This window comes from Carettochelys insculpta, chromosome 4 (assembly GCF_033958435.1).
Source record: "Carettochelys insculpta isolate YL-2023 chromosome 4, ASM3395843v1, whole genome shotgun sequence".
NCBI lineage: Eukaryota > Metazoa > Chordata > Testudines > Carettochelyidae > Carettochelys > Carettochelys insculpta.
This window is the reverse complement of record NC_134140.1, coordinates 66,754,463-66,774,413: the sequence shown is the minus strand read 5'-3', so window position 1 is coordinate 66,774,413 and position 19,951 is coordinate 66,754,463. Positions and strand designations below refer to the sequence as shown.

Here is a 19,951-nt window from a genome sequence, read left to right as displayed (position 1 = left end):
AGGGATGTATGTATTTTTACAGCAGTTCAGTGAATCCAAACATTTGACCAGGTAGAATTATTGGAGATGTCAGGGGAAAAGATGTATTTGCTGTTCCTACTTTCACCTCATCTCAGAACATAAAACATTGTAAATAAAAGCTGATCCTGGCAAATCAAGCTAGAAAAGTCAGAATCAAGTTGTCAAACTAATAAACAGTCCAATACAACTGACAATTCTCATTGTTAGGGAATAACATACGAGTACATCAGCTGTGCAAAAGGATAGCAGGAGACTTTATGATGCTTATTTTGGGAAAAGGAAGAATTAAAATTTGTGATTCCCTGTACTTTGTCTGCCTTATGTTAATCTTCAAAAGGATGTCTTTTGGGGGATATTTCCTAACTATTTTTCTCCTCATGTTTCGGACTGTTCTAGTCAACATTTATTATTCCATGATGGGTTGTATGTACAAGAGACAGCGACTATAGCTTCAGAGATATTGATTCCTCTTTGATGGAAACTACAGTGAAATGGTTCACCTCTTGTATCTAATTTGTTTCTTTGTCATTCAAAACATTAGACTATAAAATAAACGCAGATTTTTCCGACGTGGATGTAAATATCATGACAGCATTTGGTATTAAGACATATTTGTGACAGATCAAACTGTTTTCTGATGTTTTTGGACAGATTTTACAATCACCAGGTTAAGTTAACAGAAGTTGTGAATTATATCTAAATGGAATGTATAAACAAAAGTTAAGCTTATGCATGCAAGAGAATATTGAAAAGTTTGAATAATGCTGTCAACATGTTGCTTGCCAATGTTTCCTTCTTCCTTTCCTTTATAATTCAGTGGTCTTTTTTTTCCTAGATAAATATACGTCCAACCAGGTATGTGTGTGTGGATTTATGCTTCCAAATGAAACAAAGCTGTGCAGTAGTTATTCCAGAGGTCACCCATTTCATGAAAACACTTTTTTTTCTGGTTCTTCTAATGTACCTCCACTTTTTCTGTGGCTATTCAGTACATAAAGTGCTTTGAGCCCAGTCTCTGTTTCTGTGTAAGAGCCTGGAGAATACCAGTTTAATTTAAAAGCAGCATGGCTCAAGTGTTTGTTGGGGTTTGGTATCATCACCTATGAAGTTGCATCAGGTGATTAAATGCAGAAGGGCATTACAGAAAAGAATGCAATTAAAAAGTTTAGTTTAAAGGAGAGTCTCTCACTATTGATTATTTCTTGCATTGTAATGCACAGAGTCCCCAGGCATGGTGAGGCCCGTTTTGCACTGTATGCCTATGCAGAAAAAGGCAGTCCCTTTTAAATTAATTGTGGGGTTAGGGAGGGTGCTTTTTAAGCATTGCAAAGATACATGGAAATTTCATGGTAAAATGTCAGATTAGAATCTAATCAGCATTGAGGTAAAGGCTATTTTGGTGGAAGGTGGGTGTGGGTGACAGAATCTGGCCACAGTGAAGGGCTGCATGCCCTCACTTGGATATGTCTGGTGAACTGAAACAAGGTGGGCAATGTGCAAAAAGCAATACTGCTATCGTGTTTGATAGTTAAATGTAAACTCTGTGCAAGTGGGAGGCATTATGGCTCATGGTCTGAGCATGGGACTGAGAGTGAGGATTCCTGGGGATTGTTTCACTGACTTTCTGTACATCCTAGGGAACGTAACTGAAGCTCTTGCTATGCCTCTTTTTCTCAGTATTTAAAATTGCTTTTGGTAACACTGTACTTACCTCCCTCCTGGGGGTGTTTCAGGGATAATCAGTTAATACTCATACCACACTTTGATGTTGGGTTTTAGACATGTTTAAATGGAATTTAAACATGATTAGACATTTATATAGGTAATAAGAACATCCATGGTTAGCTCTGATGAGATAAAAATGTCTAAGGGGTATAAATGCTTATGCTTCCTGGCATATCTAACTGCCTAGGATTAGGAAGAAACTTCCTCTATGGGCAGGTTATTACATAATTACTTTTATGTGGTCTGTTGTGTCTTCCTTTGAAGCATCTCACCCCAGTGATTTTCTGAGGCAGGACACTGAACTAGACAAGCTACTGGTCTGGTTGGGAATGGCAGGTCCCAGGCTGTGTTCCTCTGTCACTCTGTTTTGTGAACCTCTGCCTCAGTAAGTTTACTTACAGTCCCTTGAAGAGCGCGTGCAGGAGTGTGTGTGATGCGTCAACTGTAAGCCTCCTCTAGGGATTTTGCTGGAGGAAAACAGCTTTCTTTTCCATGGTGTGCATAAGTGCCTGCTGTTGTAACCTGCAGCGGGGATACCCTGAATCAGCCCTGGCCTCTTTCATCCCACAGTACTCACAAGCCAGCCACTGTATTTATTCCCCGTTTGTGGGGCAGTGCTGAAACCTGCCATTCTTTTGCAGTAGAGAAATTGTGAAAGCCTTGCATCATTGATTGCAAAGTCTCTGTGGCCAGATTTGCTGCCCTTGGGGTCTGCCTGAATGGCAGCCAGCAAAGCCTAATGAATCTGATCCACAAAGACCTCTGTTTTGGGTGACAATGCATACCTTTCACAAAGTCTCCTGAAATAGAAAGGTATTGCTAGAAACACCAAGAGCAAATATGAAATCATAGGCTTTGTTTTTAGTGATAATTAACAAGAACCACTCCTCGCAGAGAAAATAACATTTTTTTCTTTATCCTTTGTAGCGTTTTTAAAAAATATGAGAATTTGTTGAAATTTAGGCCAGAGTATTTTAAGTTTGCTTATTGGAGAGCTTGAATGACTTCTTTTTTTATTAAATTTATTAATTTGCATTTGTGTCGTATTGAATTGTTCATGTTCACTGTTTTCGCTTCTCTTTCTTTCTTGTTACCCACCTCTTTTTTCACTGTATATATACACAAAAGGAAAATACCCATGCATGAAAAATCCTAAAACTCTTTTATGCTTTCCCTAAACAGCACCAGAGATTTACATTTTTATAAAGGGAGGGGGAGGCAAGCGGAGACAACACTAACACAGGACAGCAGTGAAATTACGCAGATAAATTTCTGAGTGCTTTTATCTAGTAAACATCCTAATGATCAACTTCAAAGGCTGAAGAAAGAAGTTGTTCCCTCTCTTCTGCCAGGTCGAGAAAGAGTGGGCTCTTTTACATCTCATATGGGAGATATGAGGAGCCTTTGAATGGATCATTGCTTTTTATGGGTAGTAATGAGGTGAGAAGCATTCTAGTGTGTGGCACAGGCCTTCATTAAAAAGTGTGAAACAGAATGGCTTATGGTTAAAAGGAGTAATTTGTTCTAACATACTTGCTAAATTGTGCTGTAACCATGCCAGGTCACTGGACTACATTTTCCATGGGCTTCGCGAATGCATTTGTATGCAATTATTAGGCATGTATAGAGTTCAGGGATTTTTCCAAGGCTCGTGCTAATTAGTTGACAACACTAATTCCTTTACTGCAAACTGTTCCAAGTAGCACATTTAAGAAGGTGTGGGAGAATCCAGAAATGGTCCGATTCTCCTTTTTGGATTTATTTTTCTCAGCAAAATCAGAATTCTACTGAACTAAAAACAAGCAGTGCATAACAAAACAAGCAGTCCTCTATCACCTTAAAGACTAACAATTTTATTTATTTATTTATTTCATGGGAAAGACCCACTTCTTCAGATTGTAAATCGACATAAAATATCTACAGGATTTACTGACCTTGTTTAAAATAACAAATAGGAAAATAATCCTTTTAGCCTGTTCTGTCAAATTGTGCCATACAACTCCACTCTCTCGCCTGCACACAACAACAAATGAGGGGGGGAATGTGTCTTTTCCTTGCTTTTCAAAGAGGTGACAAAATTTTCAAACTTATGGTCTCTGAATTAGGCTTGTAAGTCCATTTCTAGCCACTTAAATAAAACTATTCTGGTTTTCAAAAGTGCTGAGCACCCATAGCTTCTGTTGAAGTCAGTGGTAATATTTGGTGCTCTTCGTTCGGGTTTCTTTTACTTTGGTGCCTAAATGTGAAAATAAGAGTCTAATTTTCAGACATTGAGGTTTGAATATTATGATAATTTTAATAATGGTTTTGCAATTGTACATGCCACAAAGCTGTCAAACTCTTCCTAGTATCAGAGGGGTAGCCATGTTAGTCTGGATCTGTAACAGCAACGAGGGGTCCTGTGGCACCTTATAGACTAACAAAAGTTTTGAGCATGACCTTTCATGAGCGTCGACTCTCTTCATCAGATGCTGGTCTTGGAAATCTGCAGGGCCAGGTATAAATAAGCCAGAGCAAGGGTGGGGATAGCAAGGTTAGCTCAGTCAGCAAGGGTGATGCTTACTACCAGCAGTTGATCTGGAGGTGTGAACACCAAGGGAGGGGAAGCTGCTTCTGTATTTAGCCAGCCATTCGCAGTCTTTGTTTAAGCCAGAGCTGAGGGCATTCCTAGATATATGTACAGTCTTATAGTCCCTGTTACACAACCTGTCAGTGGCTGAACTGGGAACAGACCACATTCTCTGAGCTTCCATTCTCCTGTTCCAGCCAGTATATTGGTTCTCCCATCATGTAAACATAGTTCACAGAGAAGATAACTTTATCTCGTTTCATGCTGCCAAACATACCAAGTTGGTTGAATTCACATGAGTATTCAGTCCCATTACTTGTAGCAACTAGAGCTAGCTGGTAACTTTTTTTTTTCTTCTTCAGAAAAATGCCATTTCAATGAAAGTGAATTTTTTTACGGAAAGGGTTGATGCTGACAATTTTCTCTTTCTGGGGAAAAAAACTGCAAATTTCTCTTGAAGTTGTTGAAAGCTCCTTTTTAAATATCTTCCAAATGAAATTTTCAACTTTTTGATTCAAGATAAATTTTCATTTTGAAATTTAAGGTATTTAAAATGAAATTAAACAGGTCAAAATTTTGTGTGTGTGTGTGTGTGTGTGTAATATTTACATGAAATTTTGCAGTTGACCTGAAATGGGGATTGGGAAGAGTTGAGTTTGTGAAAGCTGTTGAGACTTTGACTTTTCCTTATGACTGGGATGCGGACATTTTCTCAAATCTTAAAAATTTTCCTGGGATGGAAAACAGTTTCCTGCCCAGCTCTAGTATAATCCTGGCTTTCCAAAGATAGAGAGGACTCTGGCAACGATCAAATAGCTAAAGCCACATTGAGGCTGGGTCTACACAGCATGACTTTCCCAGCAGGTCCATGCTAATGAGCAGCTTTGAAATTGCAAATGGCTGCTCATTAGCATAGCCACACGAGGGCTCAGTCTTGGCAGAGGTGGGTGCCAGCAGTAAAGAGGATGTGTGGACATGCCCCTGCTGTCAAAAATCCCCTCTGTTGCCAGATCCTCATGCTTTTGCTGGCAGGGGCACATCCACATGGCCTCTTTACTGCCGGCACCCGCTTCTGCTGAGACCACGCTGTCATGCAGCTATGCTAATGAGCGGCGGGACCATGCTAATGAGCAGCCATTTGCAATTTTGATGCTGCTCATTAGCATGGGTCTGCAAGTAAAGCAGCACCATGTGGACCCAGCCTTCGAGCCAGATGCTGCTCTCAGAACTTATAAAAATTGCTCATGTAAATGAGGGGGAATTTTGTCCGTAATGTGAAGGAACCCGAGTAAAAGTACGGATTTTTCTTTCTTTAACTTTTCTTTTTATTAGTCCTTTTTCATACAGGAAAGAGAACAGCCTGACACACATTAACCACATTTAGCATAACAGAGAGAACATATTAAAAAAAAAAAAAAAAGTAGAACTCATGAAGAATCCATCAAAATACATTTTATCACAGAGTGCGTGCTTGCTACTTGCATGCTACTTAGCAAACATATCTAAGATATTTAGCTCAGTTCTCTTATTTTCCTAGCTCATTATCAGATACATAAGACCCTGGTGACTTCATATGCAGTGGTTACTGCCAGGATCGCCCCTCAGAACAAGTTTGGTAAGTTTTATTACAGCTGTGAGAGGAATAGGGCCATAGGGCAAAGGGGTGGTTTGACAGAACAATTATTTTTCATTTCAAATGGGGGCTAGTATATCATTTCATATTTAACCATTTGGGCTACATCTACACTAGCACACTAAGTCGACGTAGCCTATTTTGAAGTAAGAACATCGAAATAGGCTACTTCGACACGTATCGTCCACACGTCCTCCAGGGCTGATGCCATTGATGTTCAACGTCAAAGTAGCAACAGAGAACATCGAAAGGAGATGCCCCGGAAGGAAAGGTGGAGCATCCACACACACAAGCGTTCTCCATCGAAATAAGGGGCCAGCAAAGCCCCAAGCCACTCCCTTAAAGGGCCCCCCCAGACACACTCATCCTGCACAGCACGAGATCCACAGAGCCGACAACCAGTTGCAGACCCCGTGCACACAGCACGGACCCCCAGCTGCAGCAGCCAGAAGCCCTGGGCTAAGGGCTGCTGCGCATGGCGACCACAGAGCCCCGCAGGGGCCGGACAGAGCGTCTCTCAACCCCTCAGCTGATGGCCGCCATGGAGGACCCTGCTATTTCGACGTAGCGGGACGCGGATCGTCTACACACACCCTACTTCGACGTTGAATGTCAAAGTAGGGCACTATTCCCATCTTCGGATAGCAATAGCAATTTCAACGTCTCGGTGCCTAACGTTGATTTCAACATCGAAATAGCTCATGGCACGTGTAGATGCGACGCATGCTATTTCGACCTTGTGCCAGCGACTTCGAAGTAGCTGGCTAGTGTAGACACACCATTGGTCTTTTTCCCACAGCAATATGTATATATTAATCTATTATAGCAATAATAATATAGCACCTTACATTAAATGTCACCTGTAAAGTAGGTATTTATCACTTTTTACAGACAGAATCTAAGTGATGGGTCAAAGGGGACTGGGAGATCTGGGTAGTGCAAGAATGTAACTCCTGGTTTTGTGCACTATCACATTCTCCCTCAGTAAGCAAAGATGGGGAAAAATATTAAAAACATACATTCTTGTTGCATCCAACTGCAGCCCAGGTATAAAAGCCAGTCAGTTGGGACGGGCCACTGGGGAGAAGGAGCTCTTGCCCTAACTAGGGAGCAGCAGCAGCAGCCTGAGAAGGAGAAACCACCACCAGTGCCACCTGAAGTGGAGCTGCAGCAGCTGCAGTAAAAGCAGCACAATGAGGAGCAGCCTCCTGAGCATCATGTCCCATCAGGAATGGGGTAGGAAGAAGCCCAGGGCAGGGAGCCAGGAGGCTGCTGGTGAGCTTGGCATGTTGCAGAGGGACTCCCCACTGAGCTGGTGGTTGGCAGCATGCCCACTGCTGACAGGGCTCTGGGCTGGGGCCTGGTGGAGAGGGAGGGCCCAGAATCCCCTACCCCTGTGACCCCAAGGAAGGGGGAGCACTAACATGCTAAGATTGTATAGGCCACTGAGGCCTGCCTAGGCCACATGGCCTGACTGGGCTATTGACTAGGTCACTGAGGCCAGACTGGGTGATTGACTAGGATACTGAGACATGACTATGGGTTAGAAGCGCTTAGGAGAAGTGCGGGGCTGGAGGCCCCACCACAAGTGGACAAAGGGGTTTAGATTAGGAGACCTGTAGTTTTTCTTTCCTGGACTTAATTAAAGTGGACAGGTGTGAATGAGCTTTTTGGATGGTGAATCTCCTAAAATATAGCAGTTTATTTCTTCACCTACTAGCATCTCCAAAGTGTGGAGCACAATGATAAAAAAACAGGTATGCAATTAGCTAGAAGTGTTGGCATGGAAATATTTCAATTTTAAATGGAAATAATTTAAGAAGATTAAAGTACAGTTTTCTAAAACATTTGTTTGATCATCTACTGCAAGAGCAAGGTAGCTGTTAGTTACCAAGAAAGGCAGGCAGAAAATTTAAAATTGATATAAGGAAATATTTTTCATAGAAGACATAAGTAATATTTTGAACTAAATGTACATCACTGAGACAAAGGTTAGAGCACTTCAAAAAAGGATTCCACATTCTCTGGATAAGAGAACATCCAGATTCCCATTAGATGGGACCAAAAAATGTTTGAGGATAGCCCAGCCTTTGACTGAAGGGGACTAAGAAGAGACTTCCCTTTTGATAAGCATTCATGGAATAAAGCTACTTTGATGATTCTAGTACATGCTTTGGAAGCATCTGGGACTGGCGGCTTTTGAAGGCAGGATGCTGCTGTTGACTCAGAACAGTAGTCTGATCTGGTATGATAATTTCTGTGTTCAGAATCTGTGGGACAATAGCAATATACAATTTTATAATTTTGGACAGCACTAGGAAAGGAAACGAAATCTGAATGTTGTAACAACAATAAATATATTGCCTGTGTCCTAAGCAGCAGTGTACAAATGTATTTATTATACCCCATGTAGAGGACTAACACAAGGGTAAAACTCTGCTAGAAGTGAACTATAATGGTAGTTAGTTGAGTTGTCACTTCCAATAAAACCCCTGTTGTTTGAGTATTTTTGTTCTTAAAATTCCTAATGGAAAATTATTGCTAAAAACAATGAAGCCTGACACTTCATTTTTTTTAAATCCCTGGCTGTGGCTTTGAGATGCAGCACCTATGGTGTAGTATGTTTCAACCAGCTGCTAACTGGGTCCCATGAAATCAGATGAGGCACACTTAAATCTAAGGGACAAAGGCACCTGGGTGGGAGTGAGTACAACTCCATTACTATTAATTAGAGTTACATTCCTGAATCAGAAAAGAATATATCCTTATCTCTGACTGTCCTATGCTAAATACTAATAGTCTTCTTCACATTGGGTGTTACATAGAAAAAGGACAAGTTCCTGGCCCTAAACACCTTTGCAATCTAAAGTATACATGCAATTCAGTGCAGGCAGAAAACAGTGATATTTAAATGTGAATATATTCTTCCTGCTAGGTAACATTAGTATTTTAATTGGATTTATTTAAAATGCAAGTAAAATTAAGGTTCTGAAAAAAGTTATGCATCATAAAAGCACTTATTTTAAACAAATTTATTTAAAGTTATTAGTTACATTATGTAGCAGTGAAATATAATTTTTAAACAACATAACAGTGGTTCTGGACATAACCTAGTGAAAATGGTCTTACTGTTTGGCATTTTTTAATAAATAATCATTTTAACCAACATAAAGTCTTTGCCAGCGCTATGTACTCACTATCTGAGCTATGGTTTAGTGAATGTCTGGCAAACTGAGCTGTCACTTTGTACATATATAAAGCTTGATCCTGAACTCCTGCAAACAGCAAGATGAGGACTCCACTGGATATAGTGAACAAATTGTGAAAACAACACATCTGAATAATTTATAGGGGCTGTTTAAAGGGGATCATGTCAGTTTTGCTCTTTTAGGAACCTTTTTCATTAGCATTTCTCTTTTACATGATTTTTCAAACTCTTTCCATATCAGGGTCATTTGATTGACATTTTCTGACTCACTGCCAATCACAATCTAAACTTCAAAGGAAAAAGAGAACATCCCAGTAGGGTAAGCAGCAAAACTAGTGCTCTTTTAAAACAAAACAGAAGAAAAACAAAAGGAGGGAGGGAGAGAAAAAGAAACCAACCAATCAAACAAAAGCAGTAAATCTCAAGAAGCAACTGCAACTTTTTTTTAAGGGGGAAAATTGCAGACTTGTATTTAACTGGCTACTGCTGTGCAAGAGAAGTTAAACTTAGCTCCTTGGTATCCAGGTCCCATGAGCCGAAGAGACCTACAGGCTGCAATAAATAAAAGCAGTTGCAAAATTGGGTTTCTTCCAGCTGGTGGTAATGAAGACATTGGGAAACAGGGGTTTGTCAGTTTGGTACTGGCTTATGCTTCATTAATGGGGAAGCTGAGGCTGTCTGCCTGGACTTAGAATCTTCTTGCTTTTCATGATACCTGAATTAAAATTGGAATTTCTCCTGCAGGGGAAATTCTGATTTGGACATTTTTCATCGTCAATCAGTTCAAAATGTCAGCATATCACAGTATTCTTGGCTGGGGAAAACCTCAACAATTTAGGTTCAGAAAGCTGAAAACATTTGATGATGTCAGCGTGGTATTTAGATGTGGCCTGCTTCCTGAGCACTGTAGTTCAGAGCTGCCTGCCAGTGATGCTCCTATAATGCACAGCATGGTCAGAAGGGAGACTGCAGGGTGTCATGGGAGATGCAGTCCAGCCAAGGAACCAAGCCCATAGGAAAGAATAGGGGGTAAAAAGCACACACTCTACCATTTCAATGGCACATCATTTAATGTCAATGAAGAATCAAAATTTTTCAGAAAAATAAAAATGTCCTGGCTTCATCACCTCCTCCGTACCAATCAGTGGACCAGGTGCACTGAAGAGAACAAGACCCATGCTTTCTGTGGTAAATTCAGTGAGACTCTTGATAGCCCAGATCCAGCTAGGTCTTGAGTCTGAGGGAACAAGAATGTGGAATGAGTGAGGTTGTCCACAAACCAAATGTTGCAACAACAGAATAGACCCCAATATGTGTGCCACTTCCAGTTGCATGAGTCCCTATAGAGCACTTTCTCACTGATGATAATTAATCTTATTCCACAGTGCACAACTGAGCTTCTAATTGTTCCCTCAACAAGTGAGTTTATCTGTATTTATTAATTCTGGGGAAGGAAAGATTTTATCTGAACTTATAGTAGTATTTATCTAAACACTATATTATGAAATGTTAAAAATGCTGCATTGTTTTTCCTTTTGTTTTTGCTTGGTTTTGTTATATTGTTTTGTGTGCGTGTGTTTGTTTGACTTTTAGATAGGCCTCTGTAATAACTTCTATTTTAGAATTAAAAGGAAAAAAATCCCAGCTAGTATCTTTAAAGGTCTGGAATGGTGTAAATTATTACAGTGGTTTTACATTTTCATGGGATCAAGGCAATAGCAGTAAGCTCATAAAATAGATAGCACTAATTATGCAGACGAGAAGTCATAAAGTCACTGGAGGAAACATGTTTTATATTCATGAACACATCATTAAAATTTTAAGACGTCCTATCAAATTCTACATTTTAATACTATACCCAACAGCATTAAACCCTCCCAACAAGAAAATCAGATTACTTAATGATCATGTTTGTCACACAGGTTTTATATGTCTGCTGTTGAAGCAGATGTGGACTTTTTTGTGGTTAGACAGCTTTTATCACTGGACAATTAAAAATATTGTATCCCAACTATTTTTATAAAAATAAAATGAAAAGATACAAAAAATCTAGGCACGGTTCACCGCAGAAATGCTTATATTTATCAAGCCATATAAGATGTTTTTATAGCATTGTCAGTTTGGTTTTTTTCTCTTGTATTTTCTTTTTCATAAAAATATTTTTAAATAAAATTAATATTATTAAGGCTACAAACTAGCAACCAAAAGTTATTTAAAAATGAACCTTTAATTAAAGCAGGATTGTTAAAGCTAAATGCAGTTTAAAGGCAAAACAAACAGAAAAAACAATAAGGGTATGTCCACACTTGCCCACTTCTTTGAAGGGGGCATGGTAATCAGGGTGATGGGAGATTACCAATGAAGTGCTGTGATACATACGCAGCACTTCATTAGGCAAATTCTCACCCCGACCAACTTCAAAGTGTCAAACTGCCCCTTACTTCGAAGAAGGGGACAAATATAGACGTAGCCTAAGGGTTCCAACTTGCAAAGGGCCTTTGATTTTGATGGAAGTTGAAGCTTCTCATCACCTTTCAGAATTCAGTCCTAAGTGACTTTGTTGGAAGACAAATCTGAGCAAAACAACAACAAATATTAAAATCCAAGTGCTTTCCCTGAGTCTACTGTGACCAGACAGACTATTGCAGAGAGGAACTAAATCCCTGCCACATCTTCAGATGTCTCCTCTACGGACCACTACACATAGGTTATGCTGAAAGGAGGACAGGAGATGTCTGACATGGATTTAATCAGGCTGCAACTTTATTGTTACAAATCTGGAGCTACCGAGCAGAGATGTATATAGAGCAGGTATCCCCAGGTTTACTCCATGTTTACCTGGAAGACTTTTATCATCTCTGAGTCTTATTTTTCTTACAGTCCCTTCAACAAATCCATTGTTGGGACCTTACCCTCTACTCCAGCCTCGTAGGAGAGTTAATGAGGGCTGTAAAAAATGGGAGCATGACTCCCTGCCTCACCGATTTTAGGAGTCTTCAACCGCTCCTTGTTCATTTCTTCATTCCACCTCACTTTCCCAAGCCATCTCTCTTTCCACTGCATGCCTGCCTGATGGAGCACCTGCACTAGACAACTGCACTACACTCACACTTATGAGGTGTGACTTATGTCAGGGATTTGTAACAACCCTTGGGCATAATCGCCCCAGTGGGCCAGGGAATACAAGCCTTTGGCTACATAAAATCAGCGCAGGCACATGAGAAATCTAAAGTATCGTAGGCTGCCATTTAGTCGCAGCAGCAATGGTCACTTTGGGTCAGTTCGTTTCCCCGGTAACCTGAACTCATGAATAATTCATGATCAAGGATTTAAAATCCAGGCCTCTGATTGGGCGCAGGTGGGAGTTTCTAGTAACTTCGACGGTCCAGAGGACCTGGTTGAGAACCAGAGGTAGAATCATGAACATTTAAATTGCCTAATGAATTATGCATGAACTCTGTCTATATATGTCAGGCTAGTCCTGGCATTCTCGGGCCTTTGGGTGACGCAGACAAGGATTCTGTGCCCCTGCATAGGGAAGTGCTGGCTGCCTCGAGCAGCATCCACTGCCCTCAGGCCAGCTCCAAGGAGTGAAGACACCTGCAGCAGCGCAGCGCTCCCTAGCAGCACTCTCCAGCGGCGCCACCAAACAACTCTGCCAGGGAGCGACAAGTGGCCTCAGTGGGGATGTGGCTGGGTGGCGAACTGGCCCACCGCTTTGCGGTGGGTACTGCGTACCCAGCCACTGAACCCTGAGGTCGCCACCACTCCTGCGGCATCACTGTCCCGCCGCCATTTTGTCTGCGCTCTCTAGCGGCTTTTCACCGGGTTGGACAACTCACCTGGATTAGACTACTACTACCGGACTTGACACGTAAACCTGCACACCAGCCTGCGTTTTGACATGGTGCTCATAGACATTTTTCCTCTTAGATTAGCCTGGGATACCGGGACCCTCTGTGAGGGAGCAGGGGGGTTGCTCCTCCGTTGTTCATCCTCCCTGATGGGGGAGGGGAAGTACCTGGGGGCCTGACCCCTGAGGCTGGGCCTGAAAGCCCAGGCTGGAATATTAATTTAGATTCTCTAGAAGCACATTTAATTAATAATTTCGTTAATATTTATTAGATATACTTTTAATTAGTAGTTAGTATTTTTAGTGATAGATTCTCATTTATTCTAATTGTTATCCAAGAATAAGGTGAAGGCTCATCCTCCCATATCCCCTTTTACCTATCCTATCTCTATATAAAAATAAATTGCAGAAGAAGGCACTGCCTCCCTGCCTCCTCTAGTTGTGCATCCTCCCTTAGTGACCTGAGGGAGAGCATAGGCCTCCCAGGTACTCTCAGTTGAATCCACAAGGGAGTACCGGGGGGGCCCCCCAGAAGAGGGTCAGCCCCGACTGGCTCTCAGGTATCAACCCCTTGGGTCGGGCTAGCAACCCGACCCTGCACAGAGGTGGGGCCTAGCATCCCCATCCCAGCCTTGGATGGAGACAGCAGGGATTTTTAAACCTTTTAACCCTTGTTCCTAATTCCATTCACCCTTATTAACCCCATTCAAATAATCAATTCTTTGCCTTGCGGATCAATAAAACAAATTTAAGGACCACAGTACAGGAAACATAATGGCAACTGTTTCAATTGTAAGTTATGGGTGCTGTTAATAGTGTTTAGTTAAGTTTGCCATTTAGCACGGTTGGTTTTTATAGTTTGATCTTGTTGTGTTGCTTAATAAAATCACTAGTTTCTTTGTTTAATCTTACTCCTTGTCCTGGTCTCGTTGTCTCTGCCAGCCACTTCTTTCCAGGAGGCCTTAGCGGGAACCAGAGCGTACCGGGGTGGCACTCTCCCGTCTTGGGGTTGTAGCAGGGTTCTGGTTGGGTCCTGGGATCTGTGAGCAGGAGGTTCACACCCTCCTTGTTCAGGGACTCATTTGAATACCCATATTAATAACCTGTCCGTCAAGAGAGTCCTGTCAACTTAGTCTATCACCTGTCATGCCAAGCCTAAACAAAGCCCTTCTTGAATGCATTGTTGAGAAGGCAAAAACCCTCAGGTGTACCCAAGCCAATATGATAAGGAAAAATTCCCTACCAGTCCCCTTAAAAAAAAGTGGCAACTGTAGTGCCCACAGCAGATGTTGGCCAAGCCTGCTATTTTACCACTTAAAAGGGAAGGGAGGTTGGTCCTGCCTCAGCCTTGGTCTATGTAAAATGCATCCTGCATTCCCAAGGGATGAGCTACAGACCAGCATGCCACTTGGGTAGCAGTTTTCAGTTCTCTTTCCCGTGCCTCCATCCATAAGGCATTGTTCCCTTCACTTGGCAAGATTATCCAAAAATTCCCCTGTTTAAAGGTGCAGAGCAGTCCATCTCAATGCATGACTTCTCTTCATTCACTGCATTGGGTACATTTAGGGCCTATAGATAGATTCCAGTTAACTTAAAGTGGGTGCAGTCTAAGTAAACAGCATGAACATCACTCTTTAATTGCTTTATCTTTGTTAATAAATAACTCCTCTGATTTAAAATTTAATATAAATTATTTTACATGTGGTGGAACATCTATTATATATTTGTTCAGAAAAAATAGCCTGGTCTAGTTCTAGATAGCCTCATTACATTCTTTTCTTGTACTAGTTAGCACTTTAGTGCAGCGTTTCACTGACAAATAGTAAAAAAGAGAATTTCAAATTCTAATACAAAATAGTTTCATTTAATCCTTGTAGAAATCAGTGAAGGTTTCTACCTAAAAATCAAGGGCCCAAGGTGGCCTAATATTAGATTTTTTTCTAAAGCTTTCCTTCTCTAGAGCTAATACTGTGATCTAAGGTACCTGCCAGATTTTTTTTTTAATGAATAAAACAAACCCCTAACATTTCTGAACATTGAGAAGTAAATGTTTTAAATCAAAACTGTGTGCTAAGCATTGAGGAAGTGCAGGAGATGTCATACTTTTGACTCTTTATCCTTAGTCAATTCCCAACTGAAAATCTTCACTCTTACAGACACTTCCTCATCTTGTATTGTTCTGATTTCCACACATACGTCAAAAACAAATCATTAAGGTGTTCAAAAAGGCCTGATCTTTTACTCTTTATGAAAGTGGACTAAATAATTTTTGGGTTCAGTGGCACTTCTGAAAGATTGAAAACAATGTAGGTTGCTTTCAACTGAATCTGAAATGCTTTGAAATTCTTGGGGACTCTAAAACCTATTTCAGGGCAGTGCCAGAGTGGGGATTTCAACCTGAGTGTCTTGCATTCCAGCCAAGTGGCCTGCCACTGTGTGCTAGAGTTTGAGGGCACAACAGCAGTAGCATCTCTGCCTCCTTCAGCTACTTCGTGAATGGTTGGAATGGTTCATGTCAAATTCATGCGTAGTTTTCAGTTAATCAAATCTGCATTTTTGTCAAATAAACTATTTGTCCAAAAAAAAAATTGTCCAGGTCTGATTTTTACTCTGGCAGAATTCCCTTTAAGCCAATTGGTATACATACATGTAACCAATATGTCCAGCAATATAATATAAAAAGAGTAGGACAAACAGAGTAGGTAGGAAAAGTCAAGGAAATGGGGGAAAGACGCTTTAAAAGAGATGGGGTCATGAAGAGTCTTTTGAAGTTGAGTGACCTCAATGGCCAGTAAATTCAAAGAGTGAGGAGAGTTTAGCACCTCTCAGGAGGCACATGACTCACTTCATAGTCCTGTTAATTTCACTATGTAATATTTTCAGCTTTGTTCTTGTGGTTATGGTGCCTGCAGATGCAGTAGATTCTTTGATTCATTGTAAACTATATTTTTTTCTCATCATATATGTGTTGGTAAACATGTTATCAAAATTGTTTAATGTGTGAAGATACAACAACAGGGCTGGCTAGCATCAGGGCTTCATCACAGAAATGGACATTGGAGAACATCCTGGAACACTGAGCAATTGTAGCACGTGGCGAAAGGATGGATATATATTGGGTTAGGGTATATATAAAATTAGCAAATTGCGCCAAAATGTGAGAGGAGCATTTTCAAAATGTTGAAAAGAATAAAAAGCTTATTTGCCCTGATGACAATGACCTTAATGAGGATGGCAGAATACAATAAAAGATATATGAAGTAGAATGATACACAAGCCTACTTGGTCAGCTAGCCCCTGTCACTAAAGACCCAGTCTACAAATTTTCAACACTATGTGTAATGTAATCCCATAAATTTCATAAGCACCATATGTGGTGGTAAGCAGGATGCCTAATAGTTGCAGGAGCTAGACCTTCTTTATCAATTGCTGATCCCGCATATGAATTGCAGAATTGTCTATTCATGCCTTCTACACTTCTTTATCTGAAGCCTTCCTGTGAGCTGTCTGTTTAATTTTTTAGTTCTTTCTTTAGATCCATACAAATATGTCTCTAACCTTCAAGAATTCATAACTCTGCTACTTTGTGATTTTTCAGTCCTTTCAAATGATAGTTTTTGTTCTGTTTTCCCAAACTAACTTCCCCAAATGTGGGGAATTTTTGAAGCGTTCAACTAGAAAACAATAAAATAAATAAAATAAATAAATAAAAAGTAGGAAACAAAGGAAAAACCTACTGATCTGTCATAGCATTACTTCATTTGCAAAAAATGAAAAGGAGAAAAGGAAAGTCAAAATTTTCAGGAGTCATAAAGAAATGAAAATCTTAATTCAAAATTAAGAAGCAAAAACGTGTTCATAGATTTCAAAATTTCCCATTGGAAAATAGCAAAACTTTGTCAAATTGCGTTTTGCTCCAAAAATATTTTGGCAAACCCCAAATTTTGGCAGAAAATGTCTGGGTTGAAAACTTTTGACAAGCTTAATGATGTTCATTGTACTGCAGCAATGCAACACTTCAATCAAAAGACCACATATTTAAGATGAATAAATAGATATGCTTACTGAATCAATAGAGCTGCTCTCTAAATAAAGAGAACCTACTAGAGTTACTTTGCTAGCTAAACCACTCCACAGATAAATCTTGATATAATTCATTAACAAAATTAAGTTTTTATGAAAATTATTTTGAAAAGCACGTTTGCATGTTTTTAATGTTTGCTCGTGAAATAAAAGCAATAACCCAGAATTAATCACATGCACAAGCTTAGACAAATGTTGCATCAAAGCTATTTTGTTGAAGATTAGTAAAAATGTAAAGCGGTTTTGCACTGGTTTTATGCTTAAGACACAGCTAATGCTTACACTTGGTGGTGGTTCTTGCAGATGTTGTTAGAAGTGCATTGGTAGATCAGTGTTGTAGCACTTGCGCTACTCCTACCTACTTAAATCACCAGTACTGTCAATTTGTACAAAATTTACTTACCTGTTTTATATAGGGAAAAAAAAGAGTGCTATAATCTGCTTAAGGCCCAATCTTGCCTCCATGAAGACAATGGCAAAATTTCCATTCTGTCATTTGGGCGGAGCTTGTACGTAGGGTCTAGCAGGGGCATGCAGCTATCGTATACCCTTGACCGAAGATCGGTACTACTTTATCTGGGAAGGTTGTCCTCTTTGACCAAGTGCGCAGCTTCAGGAGGGTGATCTGGCTGCGTCATTTGGGAGGAAAGTAGTCCCCAGAGTTTCATTGTGATGGTGCAAAAGTAGAGTGAGCTTCATTTAGAATATTTACGCTTTTACTTTTTGACTAATTTATATCACAATGAAATTTCTTAGAATTAGTGTTTGAAATACGCTAAATAGTGTAGAAATATTAGAAACAATCATTATGATGCTAAATAGTGTAGAAATATTAGAAACAATCATTATGATGCTTTTAATGGTGACCAGTGTAAACAGAGGTTTTTTTTAATGTGACAATCACTGACAGAATGCAAAATAATGAACAAAGTAATACTGACTTTTGACTCCCTTAACCATGGATTAAACAGAGACTGGGAATGGCTCGCAGTTTACAAAGGCAGTTTCTCTGCTCTGGGTGCTAACATCTGCCCATTAGTCTCTGACAAAGGCTCACATCCCCTGTCTGATCTGACTTGTTTTTTCTTCTTTTATAAGTGCTGTTGATACTGGGCCATTTCCACCTTGCTGAATAGACCTTGTCAGCTCTGGCCCTCCCTCTTACTGGAACCCCACTCTTTAAATACCCCTCTGAAACCGCCCCCTCTCCCCGACTCATGCATCTGATGAAGTCGGTCTTTGCCCATGAAAGCTTATGCTCCAAAATATCTGTTAGTCCATAAGGTGCCACAAGACTACTTCTCGTTCTCTGACTTTTCCTACATTTACCATTATGGAAAAGGGTGGGAGAACTGAAAAGAAAAGACTAAGTTATCAGGAAACGAACTACTGAGTTTTATTTATACTGAGGTATAAATCTATTTTATAGAGAAAATTACATTTTCTAACACAAAAGTAAAGCTTGGCAGTACTAAAGAGCAAAGGGGAACTCTTATTTGTACGATGCCTCCATATTACAGTCACCAAGCCCTCTTCTGTGTAAGAACTGCATCTTTTATAGCTGATCATGGACAACAATGTAGATTTCCCCTTTTGAGCCACTGACACTTGTGAATTTTTGCCAAGCTATTCACACATGGTCAGAAAAAGGCAAGATGTTATTTGTTAAATTGACGTGTCATTCAGATTCTTTCAGATGGCAACATATAATATCTATGTCTACGTATAAATATAATATACAAAATATATAACCAGTGGAGTTTTACCTCTGACAATGATGAGAGAGAGAGAAAGAGAGACAGAAACACGATTGCTCTTTTGCATCCTTTTATGTAATGGTTTCCATAAGTATTTAGTTACCAAAAATTAAATCCAAATATTTTGTCTTTTACTAAAGCAGCTGCTCATATATTTAAAAAAAAAACGCTTGATTTGATTTTACTGCAGAATCCATGCTCAGTTGCTATGCACATGATGAATAAATAATGCCATGATGCAGTTGAGCTTACCCCTTTTTGTAGTTAACCAATGAAAAGGGATACATCTGCTTCTTCTCAGACAGTAATGCAACTAAAGGAATAAGACATCACAGGCCTGTGAATGAGAAGGTCTTTTTAAATTCATGAAGCATTTGCTCCTGAATCTACCTCAGCCAGTTTGGGGAAAGAGCTTTTGGCACAAAGTCACCCTTCAGGGAAAGACTGATAATGATCACTGAAGACATACTATGGGCTCCTGCCTCACTCACTTCAAAGGCCTTCTCTCTTAATCAACATTAAATCATCATTTTGTCTTGGCTATAGGGACAGCTGTACACAATCTATTTTTTTAAACAGATTAGGACTGGCTTCTCTGCCAGAGTATATGCTGCATGATAATTGTGTTTTAAAAATTAACTTGCAAAAGCATTAAAACTTTGCTAAATAAGCTGCAGAGGGCCCACTAGTATTTGAGAGGACTCAGCACCTTTCCAGGATAGGGTCTTTATTTAATTTTAGTTTTGTAAATAAGACGGCATACGACAGCCTTGGAGAGGTAGTATAATCTTTAAAAGTCATCAGTATTCTTCCCCATTTCCAGAGATTGGATGTTCTGGGGCTTTTGCTAACACCAGTAAAATACATACATCTTTTATCTTTTGTCCTAAAAAAAAAAAATGTCCTGCTTTGGCCATTTGTGGCCTCACTAACTCTAGGGTGACTACAAAGACATTTAATTACTCAGTTATCACAAAAGTTGAAAAAGAGAGAACTGTAAAACAATTAAGTCCTAAATTTCAGGCAAAGTTCCCTCCTCTAGATCCACACTGAAGATAGCATGAACACGGCTCTCTCTTGGTCATTCTCCACCTATCTCAAA

At 40.0% G+C, this 19,951-nt stretch overlaps 1 long non-coding RNA gene across 1 annotated transcript in view; it reads right to left on the bottom strand.

Moving 5' to 3' along the window:
* Positions 1 to 9,055: 9,055 nt before the first annotated feature.
* LOC142012557 (uncharacterized) overlaps positions 9,056 to 19,951 on the bottom strand; it is a 71,158-nt gene continuing 60,262 nt past the window's right edge. Inside the window, exon 5 of the long non-coding RNA XR_012645394.1 lies at positions 9,056 to 10,393. This is a non-coding gene — a long non-coding RNA (uncharacterized LOC142012557). The remainder of the gene's footprint in view (positions 10,394 to 19,951) is intronic.